Genomic DNA, 7583 nt, shown 5'->3' with positions numbered 1-7583 from the left:
TCTTATAAGCTTATTAAAGAATTAAAGCATGCTGTCTCTGACTACGGGCCAAACTCCCCATACACTATGACATTGGTGGAGGAACTAGCAGCTAAGTGGATAACTCCATATGATTGGTTTCAGATTGCCAAGGCTTGCCTCACAGGAGGAAACTTCCTTTTGTGGAAGATGGAATATGAAGAACTAGCTAAAGCAGAAGTAAAGTCTCATGGATCTGTGAGGCGTGGCAAGTCTCTTACCTTAGACATGCTTTTAGGACAGGGCACTCATCTTGGTGTTTCAGAACAACTTACTCTGCCTAAGGAGACATTACAGCTTATCTCTTCCCTGGCACTAGGAGCATGGAAACGCCTGCCATCTGCAGATCAGAAGTCCTCGGGTTTTGTAAATGTTAAGCAGAAGCCTGAGGAGCCTTTTGAAGATTTTGTAGCTAGACTCACTGAGGCAGTGAGTCGGACAGTAATTAACAATACAGCTACAGATCTCATAGTTAAACAGCTAGCTTTTGAGAATGCTACTCCAACTTGCCAGACCTTAATTCAGCCAGTGAGAAGGACAGGAAACTTATCAGACTATGTTCGAGCTTGTGCTGAAGTAACTCCATCTTATATGCAAGGGTTAACTATTGCTGCAACTCTTCAAGGTCAAACTGCTACTCAGATTTTAAAGAACATAAGAGGCAATCAAAAAAATAAAAAAGGAAAGAATTGCTATTCTTGTGGTGGAGTAGGGCATTTCAGCCACAGCTGTCCTGCCAGAAATTCATCCCAAAATTTCAAACAGGAAAAAACTTATGTGGACACTCCTAAACCCAATTTAAATACTCCTCACACTGTCTGTCCACGGTGTGAGAAGGGATTTCATTGGCAAAAAGCTTGTAAGTCTAAATTCCACAAGAATGGAACACCTCTATTGCCTCTAAGTCGTCCTAAATTGAGTAATCAGCCTGTACAGGGTGAGATTCAGGGAAATGGGAGGCAGCCACAGTCCCAGGCCCACAAAACCATGAAGACATGTATGAATATCGGTGCTAAAGTGTACAAAACTAAATTGATGGCTGCTACTTTAAGCACTGAGTTAAAGCAAAATAAACGTAAATGTTATAATTGTGGCAAATTGGGACATATGTGGAAAGACTGTAGGAAAGAAAATACCCAAAATTTTGGTAAACAAGCTATGGGTTATCTAAAGGCCTGCCACAACATAAGGACTTTGAAACATCCTGCCCACCTAGCAGGACTTAATACCTTTGCTGTCCAAAAGCAAATGAATGCTAAATGTTTTAATTGTGATAAACTCAAATACCTTCAAAAGCAATGCCAAGCACCTCTTTTAGCTAAAAAATATGGCAGTAATACCGCTAAGGATCACTGCCTTAATATGTGTCCTAAATGTCATAGAAGTTTACACTGGGCAAAAGCATGTAAATGTAAATATAACCCCCTCTTTGCCAGCCTTCTCAAATCCCTTTCTCTCCAGACTCCCCCAGGGCCTCATTCATTCTCCCTACTGCCCTCTGCTGATTCTTGTACTTGGAGCAAGCTCCCTGGAGGAAGGATCCCAGGAATTTTTGTGGAAATAATGAACTCTATAAGTAAGGTCAAGGCAAACCCTCTTCCCAGGCCACGGTCCTCACTCCCAAATGAAAAACATCTTTCTGAATAGCGACATAAATGGCTTTTGTTTCTTCTCTCCCCATTTCAGAAAATAAATATGTCTGCATTGGGTCAGAGGACCCACTTTCTCCAACACAGCTTGCTATGTGGGCACTGTGGGCACACACTCCATTCTTGGCCCACCAGTTGCTGGCCTACTTTCTTGGAACTGATTGCCCAGTGGTGACCTTGAGGAAATTGCATGCAAAGAGTTTTAGAAAAGGTCATGGAAAAATCATTGCTATGGGGGCCTGTGTGTGGCATACCGAGACAATCTTCCACCTGTGCGAGAATGTTTAAAAAAAAAAAAACTGTTTCAAAAACAGACATCATTAAAAAAACTATGTAAGTGTTATGCAGTGCAGCCAGTGATAGCCAGCACCCATTGATAGTGGGCAAATGTAATGTGGCTGTGTCCCCCACCCTCTGTCCTGAAGGTGGGTCCTAACAGCGATGGAATGTTAATTCTATCCTCAGCCACTCTCCCCGCCCCACCACCACCTAGGTATTAGCTCCTGCCCACCTTTGACTCTCCTATCATCTGAGAGGGGATGGTATTGCATTGTTGTGTAACTAACTACTGCCCTCACAAGCCCCTTTAAAGGGCTGGTGAAGCAGGGGCTAGCTCTCTTTCTGGTCAAGTGCTTTGGTTGCTCTGGCACCTCGACTCTTGGCTGACCCAGGACAGGTAATCCCCTGAGCATGGTCCCTGTGTACTGCTTAGATGGGGCAATGGATATAGCAATGTTGTTTCTGGTTTGTGTGCTGTCAGAAGTTCAGGAGAGGTGAGACCTAGCAATACTGTAATGTGGGCAGAGAAGCCAGGGAAAGGTGAATGTCTGCAGCTTTGTAAGTATGCTCAAACTTATTCGCTGCATGTCTCTTAGGATAACTTATATTGTTGGGGAAGCTGGGACATAGGTCTTCAGCTTAATGGGTGGACTTAAGGGTAATGATCATTTGCTCCTTTTGGGTTATGTTTAGTTGGATTATGATTAGTTGTTATTTCTAGTGTGCTCTATTATCAGCAAGCCTGGTTAATAAAGACTCCGTAATAAATCTTAGACATGTCTGCTGTGATCTCACTCCTTAACAGTAAGGATTTCTGATTTTTTACACCAAAATAAATTTGCTTTAGAAAAAGATTTACTCCTTAGCATGATTCCATCCTGCGTGGCTGTTCTTTGCAGCAGTGGACCTCCTCTCTCCATCCGCCTTCTCTCCCACCCAAGTTCATCCCACCACCCCATGGAAGATTCGATGGACATGGACATGAGCCCCCTGAGGCCCCAGAACTATCTTTTCAGTTGTGAACTAAATGCTGACCAAGATTATCACTTTAAAGTGGACAATGATGAAAATGAGCACCAGTTATCTTTGAGAACAGTCAGCTTGGATGCTGGTGCCAAGGACGAGCTGCACATTGTTGAAGCTGAGGCCATGAACTATGAGGACAGTCTAATTAAAGTCACACTGGCAACCTTGAAGATGTCTGTACAGCCAACAGTTTCCCTTGGAGGTCTTAAGACTGAAGTGTGGTTCGGGCCTGTGCACATTAGTGGACAACACTCAGTAGCTGTGGAGGAAGATGCAGAGTCAGAAGACGGAGAGGAGCAGGATGTGAAGCTGCTCAGTACGTCTAGAAAGCGATCAGCCCCTGGCGGTGGCAGCAAGTTACCCAGAAAAAAGTAAAGCTTGACGAGGATGATGATTTTGATGACAAGAAAGCTGGAGAAAAAGCTCCAATGAAGAAATGTGTATGAGATACTCCAGCCAAGAATGCACAGAAATCAAACCAGAATGGAAAAGACTCCACACCATCAACACCAAGACAAAAAGGGCAAGAATCATTTAAAAAAAAAAAAAAAAGAAGAAGAAGAAACTCCAAACACCAAAAGGACCTAGTTCTGTAGAAGACATTAAAACAAAAATGCAAGCAAGTATAGAAAAGTGGTTCTCTTCCCGAAGTGGAAGCCAACTTTGTCAATTATGTGGAGAATTGCTTCTGGATGACTGACTAGGAGGCTATTCAAGATCTTTGGCACCAACAGAAAATGGTGACAGTAAGGCTAGTTGTTCTGAAACACTCCTGGGACATATCCATGTCCTGACCTTTGCCATAACCTTGGGTTTTTGGAAAGTTCAGAAAGAGAAGTGAAAGTGCCTATCTCATTCCAGGAGATTTTTTCTTTCACAGTTCAGGCAGTAAACAGTAGGCTGATAGACCCAAATTGTCTCTGTGTAAAAAGAATTGTTTGCTTGGTCCTTGTTCCCAGTAGCTGGGATGTGGCTCTGACTGTTGGGTTCAGTGTTTACACTGACTGGGTATCTGTGTAGTTGGGTATCGCTGTAGTTGATTCCTACCATGAACTAATACTCTCTTAGTTGATTGTATGTTACTTTAAACCCCCTTTTTCACATGTGACAGAATGGGACAGTTCACCGGTCAGCACCAGCACATGAATAAAAACTCCTGAGCTAAGTCAGCCTCCGACTCATTTTTGGGAGGGACTGATTTGGTCAACTCACAACAAAGGTGAACTTCATGTCCTCACCCATTCTCTACACAAACAATTCTGATAAAATAACCAAGAAAACAGAGGCAGAGCAAGGTCTTCCGAGCAACACAAGGTCGGTCCCCAACAAAGCCCAAGTCAGAGTGGTGACCTTGGCAACCACGGCTGAGCACTCAGTGGTGAGCTGGGAAGCAGGGAGGGACAGCCTATGACTCACCCACCCCAGCGGCTGGACTCAGTCTGTGGCAATGCTTTTCTTGTAACCCAGCCAATGGAGGAGAGCACCCCCCTCCCTCTTCTGGGTGCCCTGCTGCAGGAAGGACAAGTTGGAACAACCTCCTGCCCTCACCTCCAGGTGTTGCCATGGGGTATGGAGGGAATCTTCCAGCCAGAAGGAAGATTCACTCTAGTAGAATTGTCTCTAGCTCCCACATGGTGGGAAAAATCCAGGTTTTGACCTGAGAGAACCCAAAATTTTAGATCCAGTTTGGCAAAACGATTAACTATTTCAAAACCTCTCTCGCCCTATTTCGTCACCTATCACACATAAGCCATTTATAAAATATACCCACCTTAAAAAGTTACCTCTGATAATTCAGTCAGGACTGTCAGAAGAGGATCTACTGCTCTGAATATGTGATATGGGAAAGAACAGGCGTTCAAGGGAGGTGTGCAGGTGTGGAAAGGAGGTGTGCAGGTATGGAAAGGAGGTGTGCAGGTGTGGAAAGGAGGTATGCAGACTTGCAAGGGAGGTGTGCAGGTGTGGAAAGGAGGTATGCAGACTTGCAAGGGAGGTGTGCAGGTGTGCAAGGGAGAGGAAGACTTGCAAGGGAAGTGTGCACATGTGCAAGGTGGATGTGCAGGTGTGGAAGGAAGATGTACCTACATATTCACTGCAGCCTCTGCTGTTACGAGGAACAAAGGCTTGGGAATGAGCTGTGTCTGTTAGCACAGTGCACTGTGGTGCTGGGCACTGGAGTCCAATGTAGCCTCCAAAAGCTTAAGGCTTCTCTGCATGTGCAAAGTGGAAAGTCTCAGGATACTGCATGTGATATAATGCATATCGTTTAAAGATTGATTTTATTTTTACTGGAAAGGCAGATTTACAGTCTCTCCTACTCTCTATATTTGCCTTTCAAAAAAAAAAAAAAAAAACCTTCTATCTGCTGGTTCATTCCAAAAATGGTTGTAATAGCCAGTCCTGAGCAGAACCAAAGTCAAGAACCAGGAGCCGGGAGACTCTTCCAGGTCTCCCACATGGGTGCAGGGTCCCAAAGCTTTGGGCCATCCTTGACTGCTTTCCCAGGCCACAAGCAGGGAGCTGGAAGGGAAGTGGAGTAGCTGGGACATGAACTGGTACCCATATGGGGTCCTGGTGTCTGCAAGGAGAGGATTTAGTCACTAGGCTCTTGCGCTGGCCCCACAATGCACATTTTAACTAAATAGACATCAGAAGTATGTGTATGGGATACAACTCTTTATTGTTAGAAGGGATAAACAGGGGCAAGTTGGTAGCCATTTGCACTTTTTTTTAGATTAATTTATTTTTATTGGACAGTCAGATATATAGAGAGGAGGAGTGGCAGAGCAAGATCCTCCATCTGTTGATTCATTCCCCAAGTGGCGGCAATGACTGGAGCCAAAGCCAGGAGCCAAGAGCCTCCTCTGAGTCTCCCATGCAGGTGCAGGGTCCCAAGGCCCCAGGCCATCCTCAACTACCTTCTCCAGCAACAAGCAGGAAGCTGGATTAGAAGCGGCACCCATATGAGATTGCAGCCACTAGGTTACTGCACCACTCCCCTGCTTTTTTTTTTTTTCACTTGTGCCCTTTTTCTGTGGGTAAATTCTCTGGAAAGGGGTTCAAGAAGCTAGAGGAGAGAGTTCCCTCTAGGGGTGGAAATTAGAATGTGCAGCAAGGAGGAAAACGCTCTAGACCAAGGCTCTCTGTTAATGCTTAAACAACAAAAAAAAAAATTAAGATTTATTTATTTTTATCACAAAGTCAGATATACAGAGAAGAGAGACAAAAAGAAAGATCTTCTGTTCGATGATTCACTCCTCAAGTGACCGCAACTGCTGGTGCTGTGCCGATCTGAAGCCAGGAGCCAGGAACTTCCTCCAGGTCTCCCACATGGGTGCAGGGTCCCAAGGCTTTGGGCCGTCCTCTACGGCTTTCCTAGGCCACAAGCAGGGAGCTGGATGGGAAGCAGGGCTGCCGGTTTAGAGCCGGTGCCCATATGGTGGTGCTTGCCGGAGGAGGAATCGCTAATTGATCCACTGTACAAGGTCTGCTTAAACATCTTATCAAGTACATGTGATACCTTTTTTTTTTTTTTAGCATTTCTCTTTTTTTTTCCTTTATTTTTGACAATCTTTACATGGTTAATTAGGGCAAATAGGTTCAAGGGCTATAGGAAAGTGGGTAAGACTATTATTTCCACATTGGTTTTTTCCTGTATCTAGGGTAAAGCTGGAGATAAAGGGAGATGCCCCACCCAGCTGCCCACCCATCCCAGGTCCCTGACGTGGGGCATGCTCCGAAGGTCTTGCTCAAGTAGTTTTGACAGTTCAACAGTTATGGATTGCTGCCAATCTTGCCATTTCAAGCACAATGAAGTTGCTGCAGAATCTACTGATTGACATAGTCCACATTAGAATCTCTGCCCAGTTTTTCACTGCCAACATATGGCTGGGGTAGTTGATTGATTTGTTCTGTCCTCTGTTGTGATGCCAGGATGATACCTATTATTTTAAAATATATATTTATTTATTTGAATGACAGAGTCACAGGCAGAGGAAAAGGTCTTCCATCTGCTGGTTCACTCCCCAAATGGCTGCAATGGCTGGAGACAATCTGAAGCCAGGAGCCAAGCGTTTCTTCTGAGTCTCCCACATGGGAGTCTGCTCCCCTGCTCTCCCAGGCCACAAGCAGGAAGCTGGAAAAAGAAATGCAGCATATAGAATGGTGACTTACCTGCTGCGTCATTACACTGGCCACACATGATACCTATTCAAGTAGGTGGAAAGAAACGTAAGGGAACTGAGGTGAAAGTTCCAGAAGCTGGCAGAGAGACTCTGCCTGGAAGAAGCTCTTTGCACTCTCAGACTAGGCCTGCAGGATAAACAAGGGAACATCTTTCTGTGGGCAAAGAGGCCTGCAGGCTCCCAGATGCCCTAGACCCTCCTCACTGGACTGCAACTGACAAATCCTAAAATCCTCCCAGGGTCTCTAGAGATTGTTACTTTACAAAAGTTCAGACAAGGAAAAGAAGGAAAAACATTAAATGAGCTTCATGCATCCACTCCTGGCTTCAACAGCCATCAACATGGACTATCTGGTCTCATCTACTAACTACTCCTTCTGAAACTGATTTTGATAAATTCAGGCTATCACATTATATTGTACCACACA

The 7583-nt window shown here is 44.7% G+C and overlaps 1 pseudogene; it reads left to right on the top strand.

Annotated features, from left to right (window-relative positions):
• Window positions 1-2903: 2903 nt before the first annotated feature.
• Window positions 2904-3766, top strand: LOC121161776 (annotated as a pseudogene).
• The last annotated feature ends 3817 nt before the right edge of the window (window positions 3767-7583 follow it).

Source organism: Ochotona curzoniae, unplaced genomic scaffold (genome assembly GCF_017591425.1).
Source record: "Ochotona curzoniae isolate NIBS_2020 unplaced genomic scaffold, NIBS_Ocur_1.0 contig_4862, whole genome shotgun sequence".
NCBI classification, from domain to species: domain Eukaryota; kingdom Metazoa; phylum Chordata; class Mammalia; order Lagomorpha; family Ochotonidae; genus Ochotona; species Ochotona curzoniae.
This window is presented reverse-complemented; position numbering and strand designations above follow the sequence as displayed.